The sequence below is a fragment of the Giraffa tippelskirchi genome, chromosome Y (assembly GCF_054371585.1).
Source record: "Giraffa tippelskirchi isolate mGirTip1 chromosome Y, T2T-mGirTip1v1.2.pri, whole genome shotgun sequence".
In the NCBI taxonomy this organism is placed as follows: Eukaryota; Metazoa; Chordata; class Mammalia; order Artiodactyla; family Giraffidae; genus Giraffa; species Giraffa tippelskirchi.
The window spans coordinates 24558245-24575430 of NC_137290.1; positions in this window are offsets into that span (position 1 = coordinate 24558245).

Here is a 17186-nt window from a genome sequence, read left to right on the forward strand (position 1 = left end):
ATGTAGATTTTGTTTATCTGTTCCCTCAGAGACAAAATAAATTCCTGTAGTGATTACAGCACCTCAGGATGGTTAAGTTCTTTGAAGACAAGATATTTGTTTTCCATAGTAGCTTCATTATCATTTTGTTACACCGTTCTTCTGGAGCTACAATCACACACACACTGCTTTCAGACATGCTAAGCCCCTTCTTACAACTTTGCCTCAACCCTTTCTTGTGGATGGAAGGAACCTCTGTTCACCCTCCTACCAAGGTGAGCACAGGTATCAGGTCTTCAATGTGTTTTGCGTCTACCCTCTTTTCTTTATGTATCTTTCACATCAGCTAAAACGTAGACCATGCAAATGACATTTGGTAAGTACTTACTGAATTATCAATAATGAAAAGTAATCACCAATCCAATGCTATATACACTACTCAACAACATCCTATAACCTGCACTATTACCATAATTGGCCTTTCCTACTTACTGAGAATATTTTCTCCATTGAGAAATATATATATATATTTACATGAATGTGAAATGTCGGAATTCAAATTATAAAATGATTGCTGCTCTTATGAAGTTTACAGTCTATAAGAACCCATACTAAGCATGTTGTTTCAGGCCGCAGTTCCCTAAAATTCAGTAGTAGTTATAGAGATACTTATGAAAAAACAAACAAACAAAAAAAAGGAATCATTCCTGATAATCATCTAGAAAAGTAATGGAGTAAGGAGGGATCAAAATCAATGGCTGATCCTTCATATAGTTCACAACGAAATACAACGAGCAGAGTGTCTGCCTTTGGACTATGCAGACTGTCATGAACACTACCTAGGGATCTTGGCAATCTGCACTTTGTGGACGTTCCTTTAGACAGTGACAGCTGTGGAATATTTGTGTAGAAAAGGGAGGTGTCCACACAGCACACTCTTTTTCTTTCACTGAAAGTTTTCATTGAATTTGGCTGAGAATACTGTGCTTTAGAGAGGTAAGCATTTTGCAGCCATTGTAAGAGTTATTGAAATCGGTGTCCTTAGTTATCATTTCAAGCCCAAAGTCCAATGGTCTGGTTTTCGGTTTCAGGCATTTTACTATGTAGTCAAATTGCATGCTTTGAGAAATAGCACCTTAAAAGCAATCATGTCTTCTATTTCATTGCCGTGTACTGATTATCCCTTCTCACTCCCTTTTATCTTTTTTCCTGTTCTGTTTTGAGTGGCAGGTCCTTCTCAAAAAGAACAGGATTAACTCCCTTAGTGCTCTGTGGTAAGTGGGAAAGGCATGCATAAGGGCAGTCACTATATCATGTGGCAAAACTACTGTTTTTGTTCCCTCCAGAAAACATGTTATTAAACTATACCTCAATTGCCCTACCATGGGAAGCCTGGTTACATGATACATTAGCTTGGTGATCAGTTCCCATATGGCTTTATCATATCAGTACCTTTAATTCTCAAAAGTTGACAGAGAAAATAGCTCAATACCTTAGGGAAATATTGTACAAGAGTTCAATTTTCTTTCCTTTACTTATTTATTTTATAATTGGTGCCTAAAATAGTAAAAGTTAGAACAAAAATGTAAGTGAGTTAAACACAGAAGATTGAGACAAGAAGTAGAAATTTGATGGGAGAAGGTCAGAGGATAAAATTGGATGCTTAAAATTTAACAAGCAAATGTGTAACTGCAGGGCCGAAATAGGTAAATATGACTTCAGTATTGTTACCCTACAAATTATTTTCATTTTAGCAAATCACAGAATAGTCTTACATGCAAAATATTTTAAGATCCCATGGAATGCACAACAAAGTTATATCTTTTAAAACATTCTGATTTAAAAAGTCACTAGAGAGAAATCATTCAAGTACAAAATAATTTCCAAAACTAAGCCGAGAGACGTAGCAGAGGAACTCTGGGAAGCTCATAGGTGTCCTTCAGCGAGTCCTTGGGTTTTCTTTTCTTTTTGTAATTGTGTTTAAGCATATCAGATCATGACTGTGCTTGTGTGTGTGTGCATCAGATTAAAAATGTGTTTGTGAATGTATGTCTGGGCTCTCTTTTGGACTTTTCTGTTAGAAATTTCTGCTGAGGAAATAATTCATTCAAAAATATAAACAGGCAGAAATTAAAATGCTCATTCAAAAGTCTTTTTTCTTTTCAAAGTGCAAGACAAATGGATGTGTCAAAGGTTGAAAGCATTTCAATAATAACCAAGCTACTCCATCCAAACATAATTAAAAACCCTGGTGCTCTCCCAATCAGCCCAGCAAAAGATGCGTGGGACCTTAATGTTTATTATGTCTGGCCATAACAAAACACCCAGCCTCTAATATGGCAGTACCACAGAAGGCCATGTAGAGGCCTGGAGTTTCATCCGGGCCTTCCTTTAATAGGATATGACCTTCCTATAGGAAGCATCACACTCACCAGTAATAAACACACTTAGGCATCAAATGAAACTAAGAACGAAACCTGGAATTCTGTTCCCACATGGTGGAAGTCACCTTCCCCCTTCCCAAGTGGATGAGATAGACAGTTAAATTAAAAGGAAGTTATAACATGGCTCACATTCTTCTTACATAATACCTGAACTATCCAAGCCCCACCTCGCTGCTAACAAGCAGGTCGTCTGGCCTCAAATCTGTGTGACCATCATCATATAAGAATTTTATGAATATTTGAGATGCATTGATAGTGCGTATCTGTAAAGCCAAAAGTCTTGAGATCTGATTCAAATGAGAAAACTGTACTCCCTATCTTCAGTTTTATGGGGATTTCATATGCATTCACACACTTCCACAATGCTCAACCTTCATCTGAAGACAAAAACTGTGACATTGAGAGAAGAGGAATGGTCTATTCACAGAGAAGGCCAGTGGTAAAGTCAAAATGGATTCAGTTTCCTACCTACATACATGCTCAGTGATGTAACCCCTTGTAAGCATTCCTAAGGGTGACTAAGATACACAAGTCAAAGATGCTTCTCCCAGGATTACAGAGTTTGATTGAAAGGCTATAAGTTTGTTTACCTCTCACCCCATCCTTCAGATCACATACCATGACTGTTAACACATCAAAAGATGGGCAGCTCTGCACATATTTAGAGACAATGCCTGCTTCTGCCTAAGACCAAGGTTGTAGATCCAAGTGGCATATAGGGTAAGGTTTCCATCTCAGGATACCACATGACACCTGACAAGTTCTCCTTCTCTGGAAAGCTCTCAAAAGACATTGTGAGAAGCATGTTTTGAGGGAATGAAACCAACAAGAGTTGTGTTCTTTCTAATTATCCTCAGTCTCACTTATCATCACATGTACAATGACAAAGTCCCCCAAGCACTGCCAATACCAATTTTTTGATGTTGTTCACCACTCAGTCTTGTCTGACTCTTTGCGACTCCATGTACAGCAAAAACCCTGGGTTCCCCTGCCTTTCAAATCTCCAGAGCTTTCTCAAATGCATGATTTTTGAGTCGGTGATTCTTTGCAGCCATCTCACCCTCTGTCGTTCCCTTCTCATCCTTCCCTCAATCTTTCCCAGCGTAGTTAAGGTGCTTAACAAAGAAATTATTTCAAGGGGCCCAGATTCTTTCATCTTCCCATAGGTAGAAAATATCTCAATCCATTCAATTGATGTGTCCTGATTTTATTTTGTTAACCATAATATTTGGACAACCTCCACACCTGATCGTTGTACCAAAACTTCTGTAAAACCTGGCTCCTCCCATCCTTCTTCAGAGCAGCATTTTCACATTACTTGAGAAGTTGCTCCACATGATTAAAACCTTCTTAGGATGAAAGCCCTGATGAAGAACCATAATTAGTCCCTTTTAGGCTATGCATTTTTCTCAGTCATTAGCACACATTCTAGAATTAAAAAAAAAAAAGAAAAAAGGATTCTTGTGCAGCATCTCAGCTTTAGCCTATGTTTACTAATTCCTGCCTACCAATGTTCTGAAACTCAAAGGCTTGCTCCTACTTATTAAAACCTGAGGGAATTTATGTTTTCATTAATTTGTGGCATCAATTTAGGAAAACATATAACCATACATGTTTATATTATTTTAAAAACATCTTCTTTACTTTTAGAAACAATGACAAGGGTCAAGTGAATGGACACCTAAGTGTAGAGCCTGAATTTATTCTGGGTAACTTAGCTCTGTATTTTAAGTTCTTTTTTTGTTGTTGTTGTTGTTGTTTTTTCTTTGTCTATACATACTAAAGCAGTCCCGGTTACACATTTTCCATGACACGCACTGTGATGCTGTTCTTGTCACTTGCACAATTTGGCTGAGGACTGATTTTCTAGCTTCACTTGAAACAAAACGATTGAAATTTGGAGTATAAGAAATATACACTGTTGTGTTTGTTTCTGCTGCATAGTAAAATAAATCAGTTATTAGTGAATATAGCTGAGCCTCCCTTTTGAACAGTCCTCCCATACCCCTCAGGGGTCTGCTCTCCTAGCGCACCACACACTCCACTAAAGCATTTCATAGCACTGAGCAGGAACTCCTCATTAGCTGTCTACTACATATTTGGTATTTTACATCTGTCAGTGCAATTTGTTCAATTCATTCCATTCTCTCCATCCCACTCTGTGTCCACAAGTCTGTTTTGTATGACTGCATCTCTTTCTACCTTCCAAACGGATTCTTCAGTACCTATTTTAGAGATTCCATTTATATGCATTAATATTCAATATTTGCCCTTCTGTTTCTGAATTATTTCACTGCATCATAGGCTCTAGATTCATTTGTAACTCTACAAATAATCCAATTTTGTTTCTTTTTATGGGTGAGTAATTTTTCATCCTATATATGTAACATAGCTTCTTTATCCATTTTTCTTTCCATGGGCACTAAGGTTGCTTCCCTTTATTGGTTATTATAAATGGTGTTATAATGGTTACTGGGGTACATATAATTTTTTAAATTACCATTTCCTTTGAGTATATAGCAAATAGTGGGATTGTTGGCTTATATGGTAGTTTTATTCTTGGTTATCTAAAGAACTCCCATAGTGTTAGGCAACGTGGCAGCATTCAATTACATTCCTAACAATAGTGCAGGAGGGCAGGAGAATTCTGTATTCTCTACACCATCTCCTTCATATATTATTATACAATTATACACACACACACACACACACACACACACACACACACACACACATATATATATATATATATATACACATATATTTACTTCTTTATCTGGTTGTGACAAATGTCATTTGCTGCATGTGGAATCTAGTTCCATGACCAGGAATCAAATCTGGGACCCCTGCATTGTGATCATGGTGCCTTAGCCACTGGACTAGCAGGGAAGCCCCCTGTTGTAGATTTGTTTTTTTTTTTTTTTTTTTTTTTATAGGTGAATTGTTTTTTTGTTTTTTTTTTATAAATTTATTTATTTTAGTTGGGGGCTAATTACTTTACAATATTGTAATAGTTTTTGCCATACATTGACATGAATCAGCCATGGGTTTACATGTGTTCCCCTTCCCGGACCCCCCACCCACCTCCCTCCCCATCCCATCCTTCTGGATCATCCCATTGCCCCGGCCCTGAGCCCTTGTCACATGCATCGAACATGGAATGGTGCTCTCTTTCACATATGACAATACACATGTCTCAATGCCATTCTCCCAGAACGTCCCACCCTCACCTTCTCCCTCAGAGTCCATAAAATTGTTCCATGCATCTGTGTCTCTTATTCTGTCTCGCATATAGGGTTATCGTTACCATCTTTCAAATTCCATATATATGCATTAGTATACTGTATTGTTGTTTTTCTTTCTGGCTTACTTCACTCTGTATAATGGGCTCCAGTTTCATCCATCTCAGTAGAACCGATTTGTTTTTATCGATGGCCATTTAGAATGGTATGAGGTGATGCTCCATTGTAGTTTTGATTAGTGTGCCTTTGTTAAGTTGAGGTAGTTTTTGCTATGGTCAGTTTCAGGAGTTTCTATCACAAACACTTGTTAAATTATGTCAAAGGTTTTTCAACATCTGTTGAGATGATCATATAGTTTTAATCCTTCAATATATATTGATATGCAGCTACTGAAGAATGTTTGCATATCGTGGATAAACCCCACTTAATAATGGTGTTCGATCCTTTTAAGGGATTGATGAATTTTCTTGGTCGCATTTTGTTAACTATGTTTGACTCTGTTCATCTATGTGATATTGGTCTCTAAGTTTCCTTTTCTGTGTTATCTTGCTGTCGGTATCAGGGTGATGGTGACCTTGTAGGATGAGTTTGTGGGTTTTCCTTCTACTCTAGAATTGTGGAAGAGTTTCAGAAGCTTAAGTGTTAGCGGTTCTCTCAATGGTTCATAAAACTTCCCTGGAAAGCCATATGGCTTTAATTGTGTTTACTGGAAAATTTTTCCATCACAGTTTCAACATTAGTGTTTCTAATAGCTGTGTTCATATTTTCTGTTTCTTCTTATTTGAATTTCTGAGCGTTTGTCCATGGATTTCAGATTCTAAATTTTATTGACTTATAATTGTTTGTTGTAGTCTCTTCTGATCGTTTGTTATTTCTGTAGTATCAGTTATATTGTCTCCTTTTGTATCACAAATTCTACTGATTTAAGTGTTTTTCTTTTTTTCTTTTTCTTGATAAGTCTGGCTCATGATATATCTTTTTTTTTTTTTTTTCCTCTCCAGGAGACTCTTTTTAATGATATTGACGTTGGCTATTTTTTCATCATTATATTTTCTTTAATTTCTGCTCTGATTTTTTATCATGTTCTCCCTTCTATTCACTTTTAGGAGTTTTGTCTGCTTTTTCTTCTTTCTGTCAATGATTTAGATTTACTGAGGATGAGTTTGGGGGTTGTGCCACAAACCTAGGTTAGGTTGATTACTTGAGATGTGTAGAATTTATCAACTTCACTCTCTTACTGCTTTAGTGTGCATCATAAATTTTAGATAATCATGTTTTAAGTATTATTTGTTTCTAAACTTATTCTTTCATTTTCTCTGAATTCATCAGTGATCGCTTGGCCACATAGAGGTGTAGAGGTGTATTTGTTAGCGGACATGTAATTGTGTATTTTAGAATGACCAGCCCTTCCCCCTGGCCAAAGTCTGGTGTAAATCATAGCATTGTGATTCAAAAGAAAAAAAAATGCTTGATACAATTTCCATTATCTTAAATTTACCAAGGCTTGATTTGAGATTCAGTTTGTGATTTATCCTGGAGAGATTTTGTTTTCACTTTAGAAAAATTTATATTCTGCTGTGTTTTTGTGAAATGTCCTGTAAGTACCAAATAACTTTGTCAGGTCTGTTGTATCATTGAACACTTGTATTTCTTGTTAAACTTCAATGTGTAAATAGGAGGATGTTTTCTTTCCAATGTTGTGTTGGCTTCAGCAGGACAACGATGTGTATTAGCCTATAGTATACCAATGTCAGTTTTTTGGTTGTTAATTACTTGTTGTTGCTTATTCATTTTGCCAGGCACTTCAAGAATATTTCTTGTCTTTTCCCTTCTATTTCTGGAATGTTTGATCATCTTTACTATCATTACTCCCAAGTCTTTTTCAGGGAGTGTTCTCATTTCTTCTTTAATTATGCTTTGAGTTTTTCCCATGTCCCTTTGCCCACAACATATTTCTCTGTCTTCACATTTACCTATTCACTGTGTTTACAGTCATTTCTTCCCAGACTTCTGGGTTATCGTTATTGGTCCTAGTGTCCACTCCAAGTCGATAAGGTTGGTCAAGTGGCTAGTGTGGGCTTTGGAGTTGAAGAGATGGCAATTATGTTCTTGAGTCTACAGCTGAGTCTTCCCTGTCTAATGGTGGGACCATATCTGTTTGTGTCATTCGCAGGTATCTATTGGGTTAATCTGACATTAGGCAGTCTATCTGCCAATGATTTGGTTTGTGTTTCTGTCATGCTTGCTGTGAGGCATGAGGCGTCAGCTCTGGGTTGTTCAGGCAGTGGGGTGGAGTGCATTTTAGATTAAAAAGGGAACCTTCATGGAGACTGTCCTAGTTAATATTCACTGTAGACAGGAAGTATGATCCTGGTCTCAGTGCTGGGACCCTGCACGATCAGGGTCAACTTATGTTCAGAGAACCACAATACCATAATAAGTGTTTGAGGAGATTAAAAAAGTAGCATAGATAAATGGCAAGGAAACAAAACCAACAGTAGCACGCACAATAGACACAACAGCGTAGATGGCAGATTCATAGAGAAAATTGATCAAATAAATCTCAAGAAAAAAACAACACCAGAGCAGAGCGACAACTGACAAATAAAGAAAGCAAATATGCTAAGATCAGATACAGCCCCCACAGAATAGCAGAAAATCACAGTTAATATAGAAATATACATCTATTTAAAAATGAAGATGGGCACCATCGGCAAAAGGCACAGAAAATAGGAAACCAAAGTAAAAATAGAAGTATATATACATAAATAAATGGTCAAAATAATCTTAAAATACCAAATCAATATGCAGTAATAAAGAAGCCTACAACTGAGAAAAATAGTGCACTGACAACACAAGAATTCAAAGCATCAGAAGAATAATACATATTGCCTTGTGTCTCATCTGATTAGCATCCTAGTCCCCAACATGAGTCACAGGACAATTGCACCTCTTTTGAAAGCTCTCCAGAGGTGGAGAGAGTTGGACTCTGGATCTCTCTAGGGAGAGCTCAGACTCAAAACTGCTATAACACATGTGCATTCTTACAGCTGCCTGAGGCTGGGCATTTTCTTTCATTTGAACTCTTACTGTCTTTTGATGTATTTCATAGACACAATGTCCGTGTCATCAATCATGTATATTTAATCTGCAGCATGCTCAGCTGGTTGGAAGATATGCTAGCCACTGCCTTAATGGCTCTGTTCCTTGGTCTCAGATGTAATTTTTATCCTTCTTTTACATGTGGTCACCAAAGGAGTCTGCCCTGAGACACTTGTGGAGCACTGGGGTCTCTCTTGGTGAGCACAGGGGGTGGTACAGCTGCTTGGACTGCTGGAACCTGGCAGTGCCAATTATCAATAGGAGATAGCAGCCATGGGCAGAAAATATTTGGCTTTAATGGGATCCTTTTCTATCCTGAGGTTGAAGAAGCATGAGTGGTACTTCTGGCTGGTCTTTTTCTATTGCCTTGTAGTAGCTTTCAAAAGGTGGGAAGAGAAGGAGCTGCAATGGTATCTCTACCTCCTGAGTGTGACACAGCAAGTAAGGTCCTGCCTCTTTGGCAGTTTGGGAATGCTCAACAGGAATTTCCTACAGCACAACTAATTGTACTTGTTCCATCATGCCATCTCCACATAGTCAACAGCAGTCCTCTCCCAGGAGGGCTTTCTAAATCCTCTGTTCCAGCTTCCAGACCCCATGCACACAGATTGAGCTGTATTGCAATTTGGGGCATGTAGGGTCACATCACACATTGTCTGTGTGACTCCTGCTCTATACAGTTTATATTTCATCAGTTGTTTTACCATGCTTCCTTTCAGTCCAAAGTAATTTACCCTTTAGCGAAGGGGCTTGCCTTCTTCTGGAAATCTCTTTCCTGCTTCTCCATCTCCCACCACCCACAAGACAGAGGTTTTTTGTTTTGTTTTGTTTTTTTATAAATTTATTTATTTTAGTTGGGGGCTCATTACTTTACAATATTGTAATAGTTTTTGCCATACATTGACATGAATCAGCCACGGGTTTACATGTGTTCCCCTTCCTGGACCCCCCACCCACCTCCCTCCCCATCCCATCCCTCTGGGTCATCCCATTGCCCCGGCCCTGAGCCCTTGTCTCATGCATCGAACATGGAATGGTGTTCTGTTTCACATATGATAATATACATATTTCAATGCTATTCTCCCAGAACGTCCCACCCTCACCTTCTCCCTCAGAGTCCATGAAATTGTTCTATGCATCTGTGTCTCTTATTCTAAGACAGAGGTTTTGTCTTGCTTCATCTCATCCTCCTTCTCCCATCTTAATTCCTTTCCATCCAGATATGTCTGATATCCACATGGGCCACTCTGGTGACCATGGTATTCTGTTAGTATTGATCTGATGCTCTGGGAGAACTATTTTCAGGCAGTATAAACGTATAATTTGTAATCCATTCATTGAGAAAGATGCATTTCACGTTCTCCTACATTTCTGCCTTTTTGGAACTTATCAGTTTTCCTGGCAAGCTCTGTTATTCTTTTTTTTTTTTTCTCTTGATAACAAAACATGAAATATTAGTTGACATGAATTAATCTATGTGATGGGAAGCCCCATTCAAACACACATAATTGGTACAACTTTGACTTCTGACATGCAATCAAGCACATCTTGTTGTTGTTGTTTTTCTACCGTCCTCTCCCTGAAATGTCTGTCAATGAGGGATTGTCGTCAACATGGAGGAATGCAGAACTTTTCCACATAAAATATAATAGCATAATTTGGTTCAAAAAGTCAGCACTTGAATATATCTAGCAATATTTTTTTTTTTATAAATTTATTTATTTTAGTTGGGGGCTAATTACTTTACAATATTGTAATAGTTTTTGCCATACATTGACATGAATCAGCCATGGGTTTACATGTGTTCCCCTTCCTGGACCCCCCACCCACATCCCTCCCCATCCCATCCTTCTGGATCATCCCATTGCCCCGGCCCTGAGCCCTTGTCACATGCATCGAACATGGAATGGTGTTCTCTTTCACATATGATAATATACATGTTTCAATGCTATTCTCCCAGAACGTCCCACCCTCACCTTCTCCCTCAGAGTCCATAAAATTGTTCTATGCATCTGTGTCTCTTATTCTAAGACAGAGGTTTTGTCTTGCTTCATCTCATCCTCCTTCTCCCATCTTAATTCCTTTCCATCCAGGTATGTCTGATATCCACATGGGCCACTCTGGTGACCATGGTATTCTGTTAGTATTGATCTGATGCTCTGGGAGAACTATTTTCAGGCAGTATAAACGTATAATTTGTAATCCATTCATTGAGAAAGATGCATTTCACGTTCTCCTACATTTCTGCCTTTTTGGAACTTATCAGTTTTCCTGGCAAGCTCTGTTATTCTTTTTTTTTTCTCTTGATAACAAAACATGAAATATTAGTTGACATGAATTAATCTATGTGATGGGAAGCCCCATTCAAACACACATAATTGGTACAACTTTGACTTCTGACATGCAATCAAGCACATTTTGTTGTTGTTGTTTTTCTACCGTCCTCTCCTTGAAATGTCTGTCAATGAGGGATTGTCGTCAACATGGAGGAATGCAGAACTTTTCCACATAAAATATAATAGCATAATTTGGTTCGAAAAGTCAGCACTTGAATATATCTAGCAATATTTTTAACGTTCCTGACATTTTCCCGGAGTACACATGCCAGATTTCGGATCTCAAAGTTTGACTCCATTCAGTCGGTGTTGAAGGCCAGAGACTGCCATGGACATAATTTAATTCTTGTAGAAGTAATATGGGAAGTTCACAGGAAACTACCAGTTGTTGTTTGACTACTTGATAAAGAGAGAAAGCAACAACAGCAACAACAACGACCAAAAAAACCAAAAAACAAAACAAAAAAAAAAAACGGGCAAGTGTAGTTAGTGCTTTGATCATAATTATTACTTGATTTTTGGATCATAGAAAAAGCATGGGAATATCATAAAATCATTGTTATCTGCTTAATTGTCCTTGTTAATGACGTGTACACTGTGAAGCATACACACAACCACAACAACAAATTGTGGAAAATTATTAAAGAGGTAAGAATACCAGACCACCTCCTGGGAAATGTGTATGCTAATCAAGGCACAACAGTTAGAATTGGACATGGGGCAATTAACTGGTTCAAAATCGGGAAAGGAATATGTCAAAACTATATGTTGTTACTCTGCTTATTTAACGTCTGTGCAGAGAACATCATGAAAAATAAAATCCTAGATGGATCTCAAGCTTGAAATAAAATTTATGTGGGAGTTATGAATAACCTTAATTAACATGATGACACCACCCGAATGACAGAAGAATAGGAACAAGAAGCCTCTCGATGAAAGTGAAAGAGGAGTGTGGAAAACCTGGATTGATACTCAATATTCAAAAAACTAAGAAAGCGGAATTTGGTCCATCATTTCCAGGCGCATCAATGAAGAGAAAATGAAATCAGTGAAATATTTTGTTTTCTTGACCTACAACACCACTTCGGGCATGGACTGCAGCCATGAAACTAAAAGACCCTGTCCCTTGGATGAAAAGCTTTGACTAATCTATTCCACATATTAAAATGTGAAGACATTCCTGGCAAAGATCTGAATATACAAACTTGTTTACCAACAGTCGTGTATGGAGCTGAGAGAAGGACCACAAGAACCGAGCTTCAAAGCATCAATGCTTTGTAACTGTGGGGCTGGAGAAGAATCTTGAGAGTCTTGTGAAGAGCAGAGAGATCAAAGAAATCAACCATGAAGGGAATTAACCCTGACTATTCACAGAAAGACCGATGCTGATTCTGAAGGGCCAATACTTGGTCACCTGAGGCCAAGAGCCAAATCACTGGAAAGAACCTGATGCTGGGAAATATTGAGGGCAAGAGGAGAAGGGAAACACCGCAGACGGGATGGTTGCAAGGCATCACCGAATCGATGGATATGAATTTGAGCAAACTCTGCCTTATCCCAATGAAAGAGAGCCCAGTATAATGCAGTAAATGATCTTAGAGTGTCAGACACAACAGAACATCAAAAATTAAGTGTAGGCACGGCTTGTGGGATGGTTCATAAAGCATATTAATCTCTCATAGTACATAGTGTGATAAGTGAGATTGAGGACAGTGAGAAAGCACAGAGTTCTTGTCAGTTTCCTTCCTATCCTCCCTCAAAATATACTTTTTACAAAGACTTTGGAGAGCTCTCCAGGGATGGAAAATTTCTGCAAAGTCATGAGGAATGCTGAGATGGAACCCTTACCCCACATACCACTTGAATGTACAACCTTGGTCTTCTGCAGCAGCAGACATTGTCTCTAAGTACTTCCCAGACCTCCCCATTTTTGGAGGTGTTAGCATGCCTGGTATGTTACCTGAGGAAGAAGATGAGAAGTAAAATATAATTAAAATATCTCAATCAAGCTCTGTAATCCTGGGAGCAGCATCTTTGACCTATGCATGCTAGTATCCCTTAGAAATACTTATATGGGCTGACTTTGCTGAGCATATAGGGAGGTAGGCCACCTGCTTCATTTTTACTTTCCCTATTGCCTTCTCTGTGAAGAAGCCATTCCTCTTCTCTTAATGTTGCAGTTTTTGTCTACACATGAAGGGTGAGGATTGTGAAGGTAAGGAAATGTATATGGAAGCCCCATGAAATTGAAGACAGAGAGTACAAAGTTTTCCTCTTCGAGTCAGCTCTGAAGTCTTGTGGCCTTTTAAAGACACGCACTATCAATGCATATCAAAATAAATTATATTGATAAAATTCTTATTGGCTGGTTGCCACAGACAGCTGAAGCCAGAAGTCCTGTATAGTCAGCAGCTTAGCAGTGGGGCGCGGATTGGAATTTGAAGATATTAGGTGAGAAGAATATGGATGTTATACCTTCTGTCTATTTTAACTCTCTTTCTGATACTCTTGGGCATGGGGAAGGTATGTTCCACCTTGTAGGGACAGAATTCCAAATGTCATTCTTTGTTTCATTTGATTCCCAAGAGTATTTTTCATTAATAATGAATGTGCAGCCTACCTGCTCTCCATCATTTTTAACAGTATCTTCCTGGCTAGGAAGGGAGGGAATATCCCATTACATGGTGATCTGATTGAAAATCCACATGTCGAATTAGCCTTCTCTGTCACTGCCATAATAGAGGTAGGCTGTTTTGTTATTGTGAGATAGTAGACATCTAAGGTCCCTCTCAACTTATTCTTGGCTAACTGTGAGAGTTCCAGAGTTTTTAGCTGTTTTACTGAAGTAGCTTGATCATTAACTAATTGTTCTCAATCTTTTCAATTCACCCCTGTGAACAGAGAAAGTAGTCTTTTCTAAGGTCATTTTCATTTGTATTTCATTTCCCTATTTGTATTTCTGGGTTAATCATTTTTTTTCAGGGAAAAAATCTGTAAAGTGGAAGTCAAAAAGAACACCCAGACATACACAAACACATTTTATTCCTATGCACACACACAGAAGCCCTGCCACACTCTTATGTGCCCAAATCACAAATAACAGGAAAAAAAAGAAAAGAAAATTGAGAATTCTTACTCAGGGACTCTTACTAATTCCATTTTTTTTTTCCTCTCTCTCTCTCTCTCACACTTTTTTTTTCCCTTGACCAAATGTGGGAAATTATTTTTCTAGTTAAATGGTTTCACGCTAGTGACATCCTAAACAAGACCACTTTAAAAGATGCATCTTTGTTCTACATCTCAGGGTATCTTAGAATATTTTGTATATAAGACTATTCTGTGATTGGTAACATAAAATGATATTGTCGGGAAACAGTATTGAAGTCACACTGACCTTTGTGTCCTGCATTTACCTATTTTCTTGTTATACTTTAAGCATCCAATTCCATCCTCTGATCCTACCCGTCATGTTATCTGTCTTTTTCTCAAAATTTATGCAGTTTTGTTCCAGAAATTTTCTTTTGCACTTTTACTATTTTAGACACCAGACTTAAAAAAATGGAATCATGCACGTTGTCTAACTAATGTACTGACCTATATTTTCTTAATGTTATCAGGATTGTAAACACTGATACAATAAAGACATATAAGAATAGATCAAAGTTTTAATGTGTCATGAAATGTGAGGACGTAACCAGGTTTCCCTAGGTAGGATGATTGAGACACAATTTGATAATATGTGCAATAATTTGATAATATTCAGGAGTGGATAGAAACACAGGTTTGTCAACTTGAGATATCTTGATGCCCATAGCCATGGCTTTTAATGGATATCCCAAAGATCTATGGAGATTAATCCTGTTATCTTTGAGAAGGATCTTTCACTCAAGGTAGACTATGAAAAGAAGCTGAAAGGGAGTCAGAAGGAATAGTCTGCACAAGGCAAAGAAATAGAAGGTTCAATCACATTTGTGTTGATTGTGCTCAAAGCACGTACATTTGCCTACACATCAAGATGCTTGAAATCTAAACTGAGGCCATTTAACTTAGTGCTTGAAATGATAATTAAAGACACCAATTTCAGTGACTCAGATGTGCTGCAAAATGCTTAATTCTCTAATGCATAGTACTCTGACCTGCATTTTAAAGACAATTTTCAGTGCAAGAAAAAAAAAAGTGCTGCTGTGAATGTGCCCTTATCTACACAGATTTCCCAGGCCTCACTGTCAATTAGCTGGAAGAATGAGAATGATGACCTTAACTTGGTGTTGCCCTATGTGGAGTAGCACACAAACACACGGACATGACTCCATGTTTCCACCACTGTCTAAAGGAATGGCTACAAGTTGAGATTGCCCACAGTTCTAAATAGAGCTCATAAGAGTCTGTATAGAACAGACCAGCAAGCAGATATTCTGCTCAGAATATTTCATTGCACAGTATATTAAGGAGCAGCCATTGACTTTGGGCCATGTTTTCTCCATGACTTTGATAGATGATTAAACTGAATGCTTATTCTTTGTTTTATATTTATGTATAATTGCTATTGAATTTTAGGCAAGTGCAGGCTGAAACAAAACGCTTAAAATGGGTTCTAATAGACTGCAAATTTGCTGAGAGCATACAATCATTTTATAATTTGAAGTACCTCATTTGTCTTTCACATAAATATAATACGTATTTGATAAAGGAAAACATTCTCAGTCAATTATAAGGGTCAATTATAGCAATAGTGGAGGATATGGGATTTTGTTGAGTAATGAATAAAGCTTTTGATTGGTTATTACATCTCTTTATTGCTAACTCAGGAAGTACTTAAAACACGTCATTTGGAAGGAGCTATATGTTTGCTGATGTGCAAGATACATAAGTAAAAGTGTGTAAACACATAGAAGGCCTGATATCTGTGCTTACTTTGGTAGGAAGGCTAACACATTCGCCTTCCAGCTGCAAGAAAACGTTGAAGCAAAGTTGTGAGAAGAGACTTAGCATGCCTGAAAATAGTTTGCCTTTCATAGCTACAGAAGGACAACGAAAGAGGAACTTAGTGAAGCTACTAAGGCAAGCAGATATCAGGTCATCCAAGAACATCTGAACCAAACTGAGGTGTTGCATTCCACAGAAGGATGTAAGTCTGTCTTTACAGGAACAGGAAAGTAATATCAAATTATGCATTTGGAAATATAGGGTGAAATCCTGTTGGTAGGCAATAAACACACGCATTAAAGACAGAAGAGTAAAAGTGACTCTTTATAATACCATACTATTTTATGCCATGTTACAATTTTTCACTCTGTCATCTTCTCTCTGATATTATTATGCTGATCATGATAACTGAGCAGGCTACACCACATATATTTTCAAGTGTGAAACATAGTTTCTAATGGAGACAACCTCATGTCTAACCTCTCTTTATTTTAAGTGACAGAATAGGATGCACCTGAGACAGCTATAAGGTATATATTGTGCATTTGCCTTGCCTCAGTTAGATTTGTATCTGTTATTTCTCCCGTATCATCCTAATTTTGATATCCATTCAGATCAGCCTGGATGGTTTCAAAAGTCACTTTATCCATTACTTCTTTTCCCTTTACTTTAATTTCCTTTTTTTAAAAAACAAGTGATTGTTTAATTTACATGGGATACATATCAAAAGTTTTCTTGAACTGAAGTCTTTATATTAAAGCACTGTCCAATAGTCAGACATTGAAGGAAATTCTAATTTTACTCTTATTAAAAAAACAAACTATGAATATGAATATATACCTTATTGTTCAATTAAGAGATGTAGGGATTTGTTAACATGTACCAACATTAATTTCACTCTTCATTATCCTGCATATTTGACACATATTTGTTAGATCGGTTGTAATTAGGATAATTTCCATATAAGGAAGATGGTTGATGAGTTAACCTTGAAAGAGAGGCAGCAGATGTATCAGCGGTCATTGGCACTAGGAACCATGAATTGCCTGCATGTTCCAGCTTAGAGAAAGTATCATATAGGGCTCACATATCTCTGTATGTAACTGGAAAGTTAGACATCTCAACCATTAGTCCAAAATAACTGCTCTGCCATGGCG